Source organism: Lactuca virosa, chromosome 8 (genome assembly GCF_052849685.1).
Source record: "Lactuca virosa cultivar CGN04683 chromosome 8, Lactuca_virosa_CGN04683_v6, whole genome shotgun sequence".
Classification (NCBI taxonomy): domain Eukaryota; kingdom Viridiplantae; phylum Streptophyta; class Magnoliopsida; order Asterales; family Asteraceae; genus Lactuca; species Lactuca virosa.
This window is the reverse complement of record NC_136433.1, coordinates 301,512,498-301,528,765: the sequence shown is the minus strand read 5'-3', so window position 1 is coordinate 301,528,765 and position 16,268 is coordinate 301,512,498.

Below are 16,268 nucleotides of genomic sequence, written 5' to 3'. Positions count from 1 at the left end.
AAGGAAATAGGCTTTGGTTTTGAAGGGCAACCGAGAACCCCTAGGCCCATTGGTGTTTTCGGTTCAATAATATATCCAAAAGAATTGGATTCGGCCCAATAAAGGTTTTTAACCCATTAGGGCCCATATATGGGTTTTTGGCCCCATAAGATTAAGTGGAAGAGTTTCCGGCCCAAATGGAGGCCCAATATTGATCTTCGGTTCGATGAGCCCAAAAAAATGACTTTCGGCCCAACTATGGCCCAAATATGAGTTCTTGGCCCATATAAAGGTCGACTAGGCCTTTTGGCCCAAAAGGGGTCCAATAGCGGTTTTCGGTCTTGGAAGGCCCATTAGAGAGTTTTTTGGCCCAAAAGATCAATTGGAAGGGCTGTCGGCCCATTAGGGCCCAATAAGAAGATCTTGGTCCATTAAGAGGTTTGGATCGAGAAAACTTTGGTTAAGGCCCAAAGTTGAGTGGATATAGCTTATTGGGTTAGACTTTGGGCTTACATGAGGAAGTTTCTGTTGGAGATAGTGTCTAAGTCCATAACTATATTTGGTATGTACTTGACCCGACCCGGCATGGTCCATTTGGGTTGCACTTCACCCGAACAATTTACGGATAATCTTTTGAGAATAATATAAGTTATGATTTATTAATATATTATAAGTTCTAATATATTAATATAAAATCATATTATTTAATTAGTGTTGATCTATAGATAATTTAGAATTAATTTAGAGATCAAAAGTATGACTAATTAAATATGGGCTCTAGTATTTATATAGTGTGGGCTAATGCTTATTTGGAATGGGTTAGGCTTGCATGGAAAGTCCATGGATACCCCATGGAGCTTTAACCCATGGATCTCATGGAAATGAAAAGACATGGGTATTAGGGTTTACATGGATGTAACCCTAATCCACCACACTATATAAAGGAGGCTTTGGTTCTTGAAATTGCACTAGTTGATGTGTGTAAACTAAGAGGGCCGATTTCAAGAAGTTTGTGACTATTCTCTCAAGTTTCCAAGTTTGTGGTGATTTGTGACTTCCATTTGAGGCATCCACATTATTGGTGCTAGGCTCTTAAACTCCAAGCAATCAACTACTACTACAAGGTAAGTAATTCTACTAGTTTTATTTGATTCAAGTACCCCATGCCATGCTAGTTAGGATAAGAACCTTGGAAAAATAATTATTTGCATGTATCTTAGTCAAACATAGATCCAAGGTTTCTAGGGTTGCATGTACACCATAGGAGTGTTAGAATGCTCAAAACCCATCAGTGGTATCAGAGCCTGGTTTGTTTATTTGATACTTGATGCAAAAAAAAAAAAAAAATTGAAAATCGAAGTTTTGTTCAAAAGCTCGTATCAAAATTTCAAGTTTTGTATATGTTTTTACGATTCTTGAAATTTTTGATATGAACATTCATAAACATATGAGTTTAGAAGATCATAGAAATTATGTGCTAATAATTGATTAGATTAATTCTTGATCTTTATGTGTTTTAATGGAGTCCATAACTAGTTCTTAAGTTATGGATAACCAAAAGTCACATTTATAAATAACCATTAAAAGAACACATAGGTTACAAAAAAATGAAGAGTCATCATTTTTAATAACCATTAACTCATAAGTTATGAGAAATGAAAAGTTTTGAAATTTTACAAAACTTGCCCTCAAGTTTTGGAACATGTAAAGTCATATTAAAAACTTTAGTTCCAACCCCTAGAATTTTAAAAGTTAAAATTCAACCCTTATACTTTATAATATTATAAGTTTAATAATATTTATATATGTATAAGATCAAGTCGTCTTACCGCTAGTACGCCTCATTCACGAAGTCGGTCTATAAGGGGGGGTATAAGGTTGTTGCCTATAAAATGGCAACTTAATGGGTGTCCACTCTCACCCACCGCTTCCTTAATCGGTGGAGGGTCGTTAGCCGAACGGGTAGGAAAAGGACTTATAAATTCTCATTAAAAGTATAATGATAATACTAAAGTAACTAAACTTTATTGAATTCCCAATCTTAGTTATTTTAGGAAAATGTGAATAAGGTGCTAATCCATGAAATTACACTTTACACTTTGTTTAAGTCGTTAGTGGAGCGTGTGTGGTTAACCGGCACACTAACTTGAACTTAATAAGGTAGGTAAAGGGTGACTTAATGTTGATCATAGTATCGAGGGAGCGTGTGTGGTTAACCGGCACATCGATTGAGGGGTAATACATTAAGGGTACCAAGTAATTTGCATGGTTACTTCACACCTTGTTTTGTGATCCTCGGCATCCCAGTCACAAAACTTGAAGGGCACACTCGAGATTGAAACATGCCATTGAAGAAAGTTCAATGAATCTCAAAGAATCTAGAAGTTTCTAAACCAATTAAAACCTAATTAAATATTTCGTTTTTCATGGTGGAAATTGGTGAATCGTCATTCACCTACCTTCAAATATCTTATAGCTTAGATTACGGCATCCCTCTTCTAAGTTATAAAATATTGTGTTGGGTCCTAGACTTAATATTACATTTGGGTGTTTTGTTAAGGACTATCTCTATATCTAATCTAATCTATTCCCTCTTCTTTTCAGATGTCTTCCAATAACAATGCTTCTGGCTCAAACCCTACTAGCTCCTTCTCTCTCATGAATCTTTGTGGGAGAGTCATCTTTGATGGGTCCAACTTTACAGATTGGATCAGAAAGATCAGGATGGTCACTCGGTATGAGAACAAAGAATATGTTCTCGACAAGGAGCTGAAGGTACCCGAGCCAACTGCTACTCCTGAAGAGCTTGCTGAATATGAGGTACATGAAAGAGATGCTACAAAAGTGGCATGCATCATGATGGCCACCATGACAGCCGAGCTCCAAAAGTCCTATGAGGACTATTATCCTTTTGAGATGCACCAGGACTTGATGGACCGCTACCATCAAAGTGCTCGTCAAGAGCGATATGAAATAATCTCCTCCATGATAACAACCTGAATGAAGGATGGTGAACCCATCATGGGCTACATGCAGAAAATGCAAAGGTATGTGGACCGTTTACTGAAGCTGAATGTGAACTTCCCTGAAGAGTTAGCAATAGACATCATTTTGCACTCCTTGCCATCGTGTTATGATCAATTCCGCATGACATATCACATGAACAAGGAAGAAGTCACCCTCAGCAAACTTCAAGGACTCTTGAAGATCGCCGAAAGTGGTCTAAAGGGTAAGTCGGTTGTTACTACTCCTACTCCTACTCCAACTGCGACCAATGTCTTGGCAATCGGGCATGGCAAAGGGAAGAAGAGAAATAACCCTTCTAAGGGTACCAAGGGTAAGACCCTTGAAGGCTCCTCTTCAAGCAAAACCAAGAAAGGTTTTGTCACTCCTTCTGCTAACCCTAATGAGGCTGAATGCTTCTATTGCCATGAAAAGTCACACTGGAAGCGAAACTGCCCAAAGTACCAACAAGATTTGAATGATGGGAAAGTAAAACCCAACCATGCAGGTATATACACTATATTGTCTAATAACTCACCTCATTCTAAGTCTTGGGTCCTTGATACAGGTTGTGGTATTCACATATGTTGTGATTTGCAGGGACTAAAAAGAAGTGAGAATGTGGAGCAGGGAAAGATAAACTTGATCATGGGAAACAGGAAAGCTTCACCTGTCACGAAGATAGGAGTTTATTCCTTAGTGCTAAATAGTGGGTTTACATTAGATTTGAATAAATGTTTTTATTCGCCAGAAATGGCAAGAAATGTTATTTCCTTTCATGCATTGTATAAACAAGGTTTTATTTTTTATTTTGATAATAATAATGGTAGTATTGATGCTTTCTTTTATAATGTTCTTTATTTTAAAGCATTACCTTGTGATGGCGTGTATGAAACTATATCTGTTGTAGATAATCTAGGAAATAATGTATTGTGTATTAACTCTTCCACTAGCTTAGATAAAGCATCCTTATGGCATTGTCGTCTTGGACATGTAAGCAAGAAACGCATAGGCCAACACCAAAAGGATGGAGTCTTGGAGTCATTTGACCTAAAGTCAGATGATAGTTGTGAATATTGTTTGCTTGGTAAAATGACAAAGTCACCTTTTACTGGCACTTGTGCTAGGGGTGAAGGTTTGTTGGACCTCATACACATGGATGTGTGTGGACGCTTCAGAACCGCCACAAGAGATGCTAATCGGTTCTATGTGACTTTTACTGATGATTTTAGTAGATATGGATATGTCTACCTAATCAAGCATAAGTCAGAAACCTTTGAGAAATTCAAAGAGTTTAAGCAAGAAGTGGAGAATCAGTTGGGCAGGAACATTAAGATGCTTCGATCCGATCGTGGTGGTGAGTATCTTAGTACTGAGTTCCTTGACTATCTTAAGGAATGTGGGATTGTCTCACAATTGACACCTCCTAGGACACCACAGTTGAATGGTGTAGCTGAGAGGCGCAATCAGACCTTGTTGGACATGGTTCGTTCCATGATGAGTCGAGCTTCGCTACCAATCTCATTTTGGGGGTATGCCTTAGAGACTGCCGCCCATATCCTTAATCTAGTCCCTACAAAGAAGGTTGCCAAAACACCTCACGAGGTGTGGATTGGAAAAGTTCCCAATCTAGACCACATCAAGATTTGCGGTTGCGAGGCTTTCGTGAGACGCGAGACTCACGATAAGCTCGAACCCCGAAGCGAAAGGTGTATTTTCATCGGCTACCCACAGAAATCCTTTGGTTACATCTTCTATAGACCCAGTGATAATGTGGTCTTTGTAGCAAGAAGAGGATTCTTTCGAGAGAGAGAATTCATGAGCCAAGGAGACAGTGGGAGGCAAATTGACCTTGAGGAAATTCAAGAGTCAAGTGGTGAAGGAACCTCAAACCCTAGCCCTCAACCTGAGGAGGAAACTCCTGTTGAGCCGACTGAAGAATCTATACCTCTGAGGCGTTCCACCAGAGTTAGGAATGCACTTGAGCATTATTATGGTTTTCATATTAGTGCAGAAGGTGAGACACTTATCAGTGATAACACACTAGTAAATCTGGATGAGCCTAATAGCTACACGGAAGCCATGGCAGGCCCTGAGGCTGTTAAATGGAAAGAGGCTATGGATAGCGAGATACAGTCCATGTATGACAATCAAGTTTGGAACTTGGTTGACAATGTACCTGATCGTAAGATAGTTGGGTGCAAATGGATCTTCAAGAAGAAGACCGACATGGATGGTAATGTACACACTTATAAGGAACGACTGGTTGCAAAGGGTTATTCTCAAACTCCGGGAGTTGATTATGATGAGACCTTTTCACCAGTGGCCAAGATTAAGTCTATTAGGGTTCTGTTAGCCATTGCTGCATTTCATGATTATGAAATATGGCAAATGGATGTCAAAACCGCTTTCCTTAATGGAAAGTTGGCTGAAGATGTTTACATGGTTCAGCCAGAGGGTTTTGTCAGTACAGAGTACCCCAGTAGAGTGTGTAAGCTCGAGAAATCCATTTATGGATTAAAACAGGCACCTCGCAGATGGAATCTTTGCTTTGATGAGAAAGTCAAAGAATTTGGGTTTTTAAGGAGTGAAGATGAATCTTGTGTCTATATCAAGGCTAGTGGGAGTATAGTCAGCTTTTTGGTACTGTATGTGGATGACATACTACTCATATGAAATGACATCCCAACCCTGCAGGAAGTAAAGTCATGGCTTGGGAAGTGTTTCGCTATGAAGGACCTTGGAGAAGCTGCCTATATCCTAGGGATAAGGATTTTGAGAAACAGGAGTAAAAGACTAATTGGACTTAGTCAAAGCAACTATGTGGACAAAGTGTTGCAAAGGTTCAACATGCATAACTCCAAGAAAGGAGAGTTACCCATCTAGAGTAACGCCAGATTGAGTAAGACACAAAGCCCTAGTACTGAGGCTGAGATAGCAGAAATGAGTCGAATACCTTATGCTTCAGCTGTAGGATCGATCATGTATGCTATGACGTGTACACGACCTGATGTAGCCTTTGCTTTGAGCATGGTTAGCAGGTATCAGGGGAACCCTGGCAAGGCACACTGGACTGCGGTAAAGAATATCCTCAAGTACCTACGGAGGACTAAGGACTGGGTCCTTACCCTCGGTGGCAGTGAGGACTTGAGAGTTGTAGGGTACAGTGATGCTAGCTTTCAGACTGACAGGGATAATTTCCGCTCTCAGTCGGGCTGGGTCTTTACTCTAAACGGAGGGGCAATTACTTGGAAAAGTTCCAAGCAGGAGACAATGGCTGATTCCACTTGTGAATCAGAGTATATAGCAGCAAGCGAGGCAGCAAAGGAGGCTATATGGCTCAAGAACTTCATCGGAGACCTTGGAGTTGTACCAGCTATAAAGGAGCCAATGGAGATTTTCTGTGACAGCAATAGTGCGGTTGCCTTAGCCAAGGAACCAAGAGATCATGGGAGATCCAGACACATTGACAGAAAATATCACTTCATCAGACATCGAATAGAAGAAGGAATCCTCGTGGCAAAGAGGGTATCATCGGATGAGAACCCAGCAGATCCCCTCACGAAGGGACTGACTCGGGCTAAGCATCTCCAGCATGCTCGGAGCATAGGGCTGAAGGATGATATTAGTTTTAGTAGTTAGATAATCTTGAAATTTGTAAAATGTAATTGATATTTGATGATAAATAAAAGCTGTTATTTATGAGTAAAGTGTTGCTATCTCTTGTCAATCGTTTACTATTATTTCTTTTTGCATGTTTTGACTTCCAGAATAATTATGTTATGGTTTATATCATATTATTCAAACTCTCCACAGTCGGTCATATGTTGGAAGTAGATATGAATCAAGACTATCATGGGTTAGCTTGTAGAGGTCTAAGATATTAGAAAAAGCGGGGCTACAACACTCATGAGTGCTCATAAGTTCTGAGTATTGGATTCAACCCACGCTCACTTGTATCACTTCATGGAATTTATCTCGAGTGATCGTGAGACAGTAATATCATATAAGTCTTCAAACCTAGAGATATGATTTGTTGCCTATGAGTTGGTTATGCATTGATTGCACGAAAACGCATTGGTAACTCGATGTTATAAACCGTGCTTTTGTGTGTAATTCAACAAGTAGTAGAGCAAACATATGAGTCGAAGTTTATCTGTTCCTTCTAGAATTAGAAGCGATATCTGGGCCCCTCGATGATTTTGTTTTGACCTATGTACCGGGCCCGGTCAGAACTAAATTGATGTGTTCAGTTAAGTTCTATGTCAAACAAATCGAAAATCGGGAAACAAATGCTGGACAATAAGCAAGACCATGTTCCATGTATTTGTCCGACTGATATCTAGAATAGAGGATTATATGATCACTTATCTAAAATGGCGCTTCATAGTTCAACAGAGTTTTAAGAGCTACGATTGCTGATCGGTTCCTGAAGTCATACTTGCAACTATAGTTATTAGACTTATCCAAGTGGGAGACTGTTCGAGATAGTGTCTAAGTCCATAAATATATTTGGTATGTACTTGACCCGATCCGGCATGGTCCATTTGGGTTGCACTTCACCCGAACAATTTACGGATAATCTTTTGAGAATAGTATAAGTTATGATTTATTAATATATTATAAGTTCTAATATATTAATATAAAATCATATTATTTAATTAGTGTTGATCTATAATTAATTTAGAATTAATTTAGAGATCAAAAGTATGACTAATTAAATATGGGCTCTAGTATTTATATAGTGTGGGCTAATGCTTATTTGGAATGGGCTAGGCTTGCATGGAAAGTCCATGGATACTCCATGGAGCTTTAACCCATGGATCTCATGGAAATGAAAAGACATGGGTATTAGGGTTTACATGGATGTAACCCTAATCCACCACACTATATAAAGGAGGCTTTGGTTCTTGAAATTGCACTAGTTGATGTGTGTAAACTAAGAGGGCCGATTTCAAGAAGTTTGTGACTATTCTCTCAAGTTTCCAAGTTTGTGGTGATTTGTGACTTCCATTTGAGGCATCCACATTATTGGTGTTAGGCTCTCAAACTCCAAGCAATCAACTACTACTACAAGGTAAGTAATTATACTAGTTTTATTTGATTCAAGTACCCCATGCCATGCTAGTTAGGATAAGAACCTTGGAAAAATAATTATTTGCATGTATCTTAGTCAAACATAGATCCAAGGTTTCTAGGGTTGCATGTACACCATAGGAGTGTTAGAATGCTCAAAACCCATCAGTTTCGACTTGAAAGCACAATTTTTGGATGTATAAACTTGTATAGCATTGAAGTTTGATTTATACCAAATGTAGGGTTACAAGATTACACAATGAAATTATCGTGCACAAGATAGAAATCTTAACCCTAATTTGCTAGCTGTGACATCACCCCCCCCCCCCCCCCCGTTATAGGGAATTTCATCCCGATATTCTTTCGAAATTAATCGTTAAGAACTAGAGAAAAGATGAGGGTATTTCTGCATCATTTTATCCTTGCGTTCCCATGTGAATTCAGGTCTGCGTTTGGCATTCCATCGAACTTTCACAATCAGAATGCACCTTTGTTTCATATGTTTCACTTCTCTGTCCATGATTTCAACCAGTTCCTCAACGAATAGGAGGTTTTCATTCACCTCAATCTTGTCGAGTGGAACAACGAGGGTTTCGTCCGATAGGCATTTCTTCAGGTTTGACAAGTGGAAGACAGGGTGTACATTGCTAAGCTCTGAAGATAGTTGTACCTTGTAGGCCACCGGACCGATCCTGGCAAGGATCTTAAATGGTCTGATGTAACATGTATTTAACTTCCCTCGCCTTCCGAATCGTATAATCCCTTTCCAGGGAGAGACTTTTAGCAGCACACAATCTTCTACTTGAAATTCCAGAGGCTTCCGCCTTTGGTCTGCATAGCTCTTCTGTCGGTCTCGAGATGCCTGGAGCCGTGCTTTTATCTGGACGATTTTTTCAGTTGTTTCCCGAATGATCTCGGGCCCTGTGAGAGTGCTGTTTGGCACCTGCCCTATTGCCAATTGCGTGTCTCCTACCTCCGCCCAACAAAGAGGTGATCTACATTTCCAACTATATAAGGCCTCGAAGGGAGCGACTTTAATGCTTGTGTGCTAGCTATTGTTGTACGAGAATTCGATTAGTGGCAAATGGGTATCCCATGCCTTGCCAAAATTTATCACACAAGCTCGGAGCATATCTTCTAGTATTTGAATGGTTTGCTCATTTTGACCGTCAGTCTGGGGGTGGTAGGCGGTACTCATATCTAGCTGAGTTCCCAATGCTTTCTGGAGCGACTGCCAAAATCGAGAGGTGAATCTACTATCTCGGTTAGAGATAATAGATATCGGTACTCCATGTAGCCTCACCACCTCCTTTATGTAGATCCGTGTTAGTCTCTCCATTTTATACATTTCTTTTATTGGTAGGAAGTGAGCAGATTTAGTCAACCGATCGACAATCACCCAAATGGCATCCAGACCGTCTGCCGACTTAGGCAATTTGGTTATGAAATCCATCGTTATTCGCTCCCACTTCCACTCAGGTATTACTGCTGTTGTAATAGTCCCGAGGGCTTCTGATATTCTACCTTAACCTTTGCGCAAGTCAGGCACTCGCTCACGTAGGTAGCAATCTCCACTTTAATATTTGGCTACCAATAATGCTACTTGATATCCAGGTACATTTTATCGGAACCTGTATGGACGGAGTATCGTGTCTTGTCTGCTTCATTCATGACTACGTCTCTGAAGCCTCCAAATTTTGGGGTCCAGGTTCGGTCCATGTGGTAGTATGCTCCGTCCTCTTTAATTGCGAGATTCTTGTTCATCCCACGTATTGCTTCGATTGCGACGTTCTTCGGCTTCAAGGCTTCCAGTTGAGCCTCCTTGATCTGTGAAGACAAGTGGGAATGGATGGTCATCGTTAGTGTTTTTACTCGGCGGCCCGAGTATTATTTTCTGCTTAAGGCATCGGCCACCATGTTAGCTTTGCCCGGATGGTACTTGATCTCGTTTTCGTAGTCGTTTAGCAACTCAACCCATCGTCGCTGCCTCATGTTTAGCGCTTTCTGGTTCAGGATATGCTGGAGACTTTTGTGGTCCGTGAAAATGGTGCACCTTGTCCCGTAGAGGTAGTGCCTCCAAATATTTAGAGCGAAGACCACAACTCCCAGCTCAAGATCATGAGTGGTGTAGTTTACTCGTGGGTCTTTAGTTGCCTGGATGCATAAGCTATCACTTTCTTGCGCTACATAAGTACGTAGCCTAGCCCTTGATTGGAAGCATCACAATACACTATGAAATCTTCCGTTCCCTCTGGAAGAGACATCACCGGAACACTACAGAGGGCTTGTTTCATGGTTTGAAAAGCAGCTTCTTGATTTGCATCCCAGTTGAAGAGTACGCCCTTCTGGGTTAGAGTGGTGAGGGGCTTGGCGATCTTGGAGAAATTCTGAATGAACCTTCTGTAATAGCCAGCAAGGCCCAAGAATTGCCTGATCTCTGTTAGTGTTCTCGGGGTCGCCCAACCCTCAATAGCTTTGATCTTGGAAGGGTCTACATGTATCCCTTCTTCACTGACTACATGTCCCAAGAAATCCACCCTGCGAATGCAGAACTCGCATATGGAGAATTTTGCGTATAGCTTTTCCGCCCTTAGGGTCTCCAGAACCTGCGGTAGGTGTTCGTTGTGTTCTTCCTTACTCCGAGAATAAACGAGTATATCATCAACGAAGACAATTACAAAGTTGTCGAGGAACGGTCGGCAGACTCGGTTCATTAGGTCCATAAATGCTGCGGGTGCATTCGTTAGACCGAAGGGCATAACCACGAATTCATAATGCCCATAACGAGTTCGAAAGGCAGTTTTGGGGATATTTTCTTCTTGGACTTGTAGCTGATGGTATCTGAATCTCAGATCTATTTTGGAAAAGTAACTGGCTCCTTGAAGCTGGTCAAATAGATCATCAATCCGAGGGAGAGGGTATCGGTTCTTGATGGTGAGCTTGTTAAACTCCCGATAATCGATTCACATTATGAAAGATCCATCCTTCTTTTTGACAAACAAGACCGGAGATCCCCATGGTGAGAAGCTCGGTCTAATGAATCCTTTGTCTAACAGTTCGCTCAATTGGCTAGATAGCTCTTGCATTTCTGCAGGGGTCAATCTATACGGCGACATGGCAATCGGCGTGGCTCCCGGTATTAGGTCAATTCGAAATTTGACCTGTCGATCAGGGGGTATTCCCGGGAGGTCTTCCGGAAATATGTCTGGAAAGTCGCACACCTCCGGAATATCTTTGATGTTCTTTTCCTCCTTTTGCTTGTCCACTACGTAGGCTAGAAAGGCGTTATTCTTCTTATGCAAGCACTTTTGTGCTTTGATGCATGAGATAAGACGGAGGTTTGCACCGAGTTTATCGCCGTAGATAATTAGTGTTTTGCTGGTGGGTAGGTGAAGGCGAACGGTCTTCTCGTGGCACATAATATCGGCATGGTGAGGGCTTGACCAATCCATGCCAATGATCACATCAAAGCTTCTAATATTAACCAACATCAAGTTGATTTGAAACGAGTGATTATTTAATGTTAACGTGCACCCTACGAAAATGTCGTTTGTTGTTTCAGTTTTCACCTTAGCCATTTCCACTGTGAAGGCTTCGCTTAGCTTTTGGGGGTTTTGATTTAATAGGTGTTTGAATTTATGACTCACGAAACTCCGCTCAGCCCCACTATAATATAAAATGCATGCATAAGTCTTGTTGAGGGGAAACGTACCAGTGACTAAAACCGGATCTTGAACCGCCTCCCCCTGTCACATTGTTAGGACCCTGCCTGATCCCCCTGCACCTTGATTGTTGGCTTTGGGGTAGTTTCTCTTAAAATGGCCAGTCTCCCCACATACGTAGCATGCTCGACTGGCCCCGACATTGTTGGGTTGAGGGTTGTTTTGTTGGGGCTGAGATCTGCAATACCGGGCGGTGTGACCTTTGCAATTGCAGTTGGTGCCTTGTAAGTCTCGGCATGCGCCACTGTGGTGGAAATTGCATTTATCACACTTGGGTAGAGAAACTGCATATGACCTTGCAGGTGTTGGTTTGGTTGAGGCTGGTGCAGCTGGAGCTGGTGTGATCTGAGTGGTAGCAGCGTGGACTGCTACAGTTTGCTGCTTTTTAGATGATTCTTGATTCTATCGCCCTTTTCTTTTGTTTCCTCGGCTGTTCTTGTTGTTTTCCTCCTTCTTTGTTTCAGCGCCGGAAGTTTTCGCGCCCTTTCCATCCCCGTGGTCGTACAACTTTTGTGCCAGACGCTTGGCACTATCGAAGGTCGAGGGGTTTGTAGCAATTACATTCCCCTGGATTGGAGGTGTTAACCCCCAAATAAAGCGTTCAACCTTTTTTTCCCTCTGATGTTATCATTCCAGGGCACAAAAGTGCCAGTTCATTGAATCTGGCAATGTACGTTTCAATGTCGGAGTTCTGCACACTCAGGTTCCACAATTCCTGTTCAAGCTTTTCTACTTCGCCTCACGAGTAGTACTCATCCAACATCAAAACTTTGAGGTCTTCCCATGACATGGCATTGGCGACCGGGAGAGTTAGGGCCTTGATGTGGCCGTTCCACCACGGAAGCGCCCGATCAGCAAAGGTACATGCCGCGGACTTCACCTTGCTCTCTTCGGAACAACCGCATATTTCGAAGACCAATTCGATTTTCTCGAACCACCGAGTGAGAGCTATTACACCCCCACTTCCATTGAAGGTTTTCGGTTTTGCATTTGTGCAGTCTTTATAAGTGCAAGTGTTCTGGTGTTTGGGGTTAGTCCCGTGGTTGGAACTTCCCGTTCCTTGACCGTTGCCTCCTCCGTTGTTGTCCTGGTTGATGTGTGCTAAAGCTGTCGTAACCGCAGCTGAGATTGCCACCTGGAAAGCAGCAGAGTTCATCTTCGGTGGAGGCGGCGGTGGTGGTGGTGCTGTATTGTTCTTGCGAATATATCTCCTCAGAATTTCCTGCTATGAGACAGGAATGGCGATGAGTTTATAAAACGATTACGGTGTTTCGGTTGTACTCATAATTGAAACGATATTACACCAAGTAAAAATGAATAGAGAAAACTTAGCAGATCACAACATCACAAATAAAACACAGAACGATTAGATTAATGATATATTTCAGTACATGAAAGCATGAAAAGTGACCTTTAAAAGGTCTACAGTACATAGAGAATGAAAATTTGCCAGCATAACGAATCTACGAGTAGTGTAATCACTTAATCGTAGGGTCAGTCCTACATACATAAAGTAAAAGAAAAAGAGAGTCCCATCAATAGCAGGGGTAAGTAGGATGGGTCCTACTCACGCCGGGAGGTATCTGGTGGTGCTGATGACGAAGTGGAAGCGCCCTGGAGTCTAGATAGCTGGCGCTCGGTGACCCGCATCCTCGCCTCTAGTGCGGCCTGTCGCTCCTGGTAGTCCCGCACTATTTCATGGGTCTGCCTCTCCGCGCGTTCCACCGTAACTCTCGTCGCGTCAATCTGATTGGCGGTCGCCTGGGTCTGATCATAGATATCCCTGGTCCACCTGACCATCACCGGAAGGGCTCGGTCCACTGGCCCTCCATGTCTGAGGTCAAAAAATCCCTGCTCCAAACCAAACGGCGGACGCAACCTCTGCTGCCTGCTCCACCTCCATATATCGTGTGCCTACGGGGGCATAGGGCCATTGGGGCCCATCCGATGTGCGAGCACCCTATCCATGTAGGGTGGGTCAATGACTTCGGACTCCGCGTCCGAGTCATCCTCTTCCTCCTCGTCATCCTCATTGACTTCCTCGTCAATTTCTTCTTCTTCCGGGTCTTCCATGGACTCCTCTTCTGGGTCCTCCTCTAGCCAACCTCCATTTCCCTGATTTGGGGGACAAGGATCATCCGGCTGGTGAAAGTCCGCCATAGTGTCTGTACAAGAATATAAGTACAAAAGGAGATATAAGAAAATGCATGAAGACTCCAAATAATGCCAAAATACTCCCATAGTATTTTAATTGTTTAGGTTTGATTCCTTAAACCCTTTGGGTATTAGGTTAGTAAGTTTTAGATTCGATGTCCACCCTGATCACTCCCAAACACATGTTGGTCGTATTTTGAATAAATATAGTTGATCAAGCTATATTTATCCCCAATACGATTACATAACTGCTTGGGTTTAACCACAATGTCCAACTGTTCAAAAGACTTTTAATTGTTTTTCTTATTTTTGTTCAGAGTATCTTAGTCCCATTGTATTTATCGTTGCATATCTTGTATGGTTAGATATGCTAGTTCACTATAAACAATGCCCTGATACCAATCTGTCACACCCCCGAACCGGGACGGCGGAAACGTCCGGGGGCGGGTGACTTCATCTTGTAATATCATAACAATTGAATATGAATGAAACATAGCAACCATCATCATCATACATTAACGATATCAACATGCATTGTTTACATCTTTGTGTTGGTTTACGAAATACATCCAAAATAACATAATGTATGATAATTCAAAAATACGAAAAATATTCAAATCTCCTTAGCTGTCCACCTGCTTATTGAGTTCCTGAGAATACAAGTCGTTTTGAAAAACGTCAACATAGAATGTTGGTAAGTTCATAAGCATGTTTGTAACAAAACTTTGTAATAGTTTGTAAACTTCCAGAAAATCCAATATTGTCTTGTAAAAATAGTTTGTAAGTCTCGTTTCAAATCATGTATAATTGCATGTGTATTCTTTGTTTATCTTGTTTGAAAATATATAGAGAGTGATTCCCAGAAAATCCTATAATTTCTGTTATACGAAAAGTTGTGGTCTTAAACCCTAAGACCCGAGTGGTCAAAATTTAGATGCAAAATAGTCGACGCATGGTTTTGTACTTTGTAACATGAGTAGAGTATATGTATTGCGTAAATTTTAATATAATATTGTTATTCTCTATGTGAGTCGTTACAACCATACTAATATGACGAGAGCACCTGTCTTGACGACGTTCTTCAGGCGTCGGTTTCTAAATATAATTGTCACCCTAGACTGGCCTGTCTAGCTGTAGTGAGCAGCTGAGGTGTGGGGGTGTCAAACCCGTATAGATCTATACACAATATCCCGCTCTCCCTCTAGGAGACTCTGGTTATAACTACAAGACTTACGATGTACACTAGGTAGGTACGAGTGAATGAGTGTCTCACAAGAGCATTAACGACATTTACGTGAATATTGAATTCCATTATTTAACGTTATAAATAATGTTATTAGAGTATATTTTTTACTATGAATCATAAGTGACAAAAATAGTCATTTTTACCATAAGTGTCAAAATAGCACGCTTTTACCATTGTGGTCAAAAATAGCCTAATTTTACCAAAATTGTCATAAAGGTCCAATTCTACTAAAATTGTCATGTAAGGCCCATTTTCACCAAAATTGTCATAAAAGGCCCAATTTTATTAAAATTGTCTTATAAGGCCCATTTTCACCAAAATTGTCAAAAAAGGCCCAATTTTACTAAAATTGTCATATAAGGCCCATTTTCACCAAAATTGTAATAAAAGGCCCCATTTTAATAGTTTTAGTAAAACAATTTTATATATCCAATTGTTACCATTTTTAGTGTAACTTCCCATATTTTCCATTTTTCAAGTTTTTATGACAAAAATTTGTGTTATCATTTTCTTTGACTTTATGGTGATTTTATCCACATCAAAGATAACCTTTTAAACATAACAACAAATCATATAGGCTACACAAAATAACTTTGTTTTCCAACAACTTGAGACTTGCACAAAATCTCGAGTTTATGGAACTTTTGCATGATATCACAATATTTAAACACACATAACATGTAAAACATACACATGCAAGCAAATATACATAGATCTTTCACAAAACTAGACTTGTATCCTCCACCAAAAGAAAGAAAACTCAAAAAATAGGGGTATGAAGCTCACCTTGGGGCTTTTTCGGTTTTGAGGAGGAGAATGGAGAAGGTTTTCGGCCTAGATTGCTTCCTTGAGGAGATTTTCGAAGTTGAGGTGGTTATAGGGACCATGGACACGAAAATGAAGTTGTTTGAGGAATGGTCTTAGTGTAACTTGGAAATAAAACAACTTGAGTATGATATAAACTAACCAAGTTTATGATCTTTAAACAGGAATTCTTGAAGCACCCACACACAACCCATAAATTTCTTGGAGAAAAGGGAGTGAGAAAACACTTTGAAGGTTAGAGAGAATTGAGAAGGGAGTGAAAA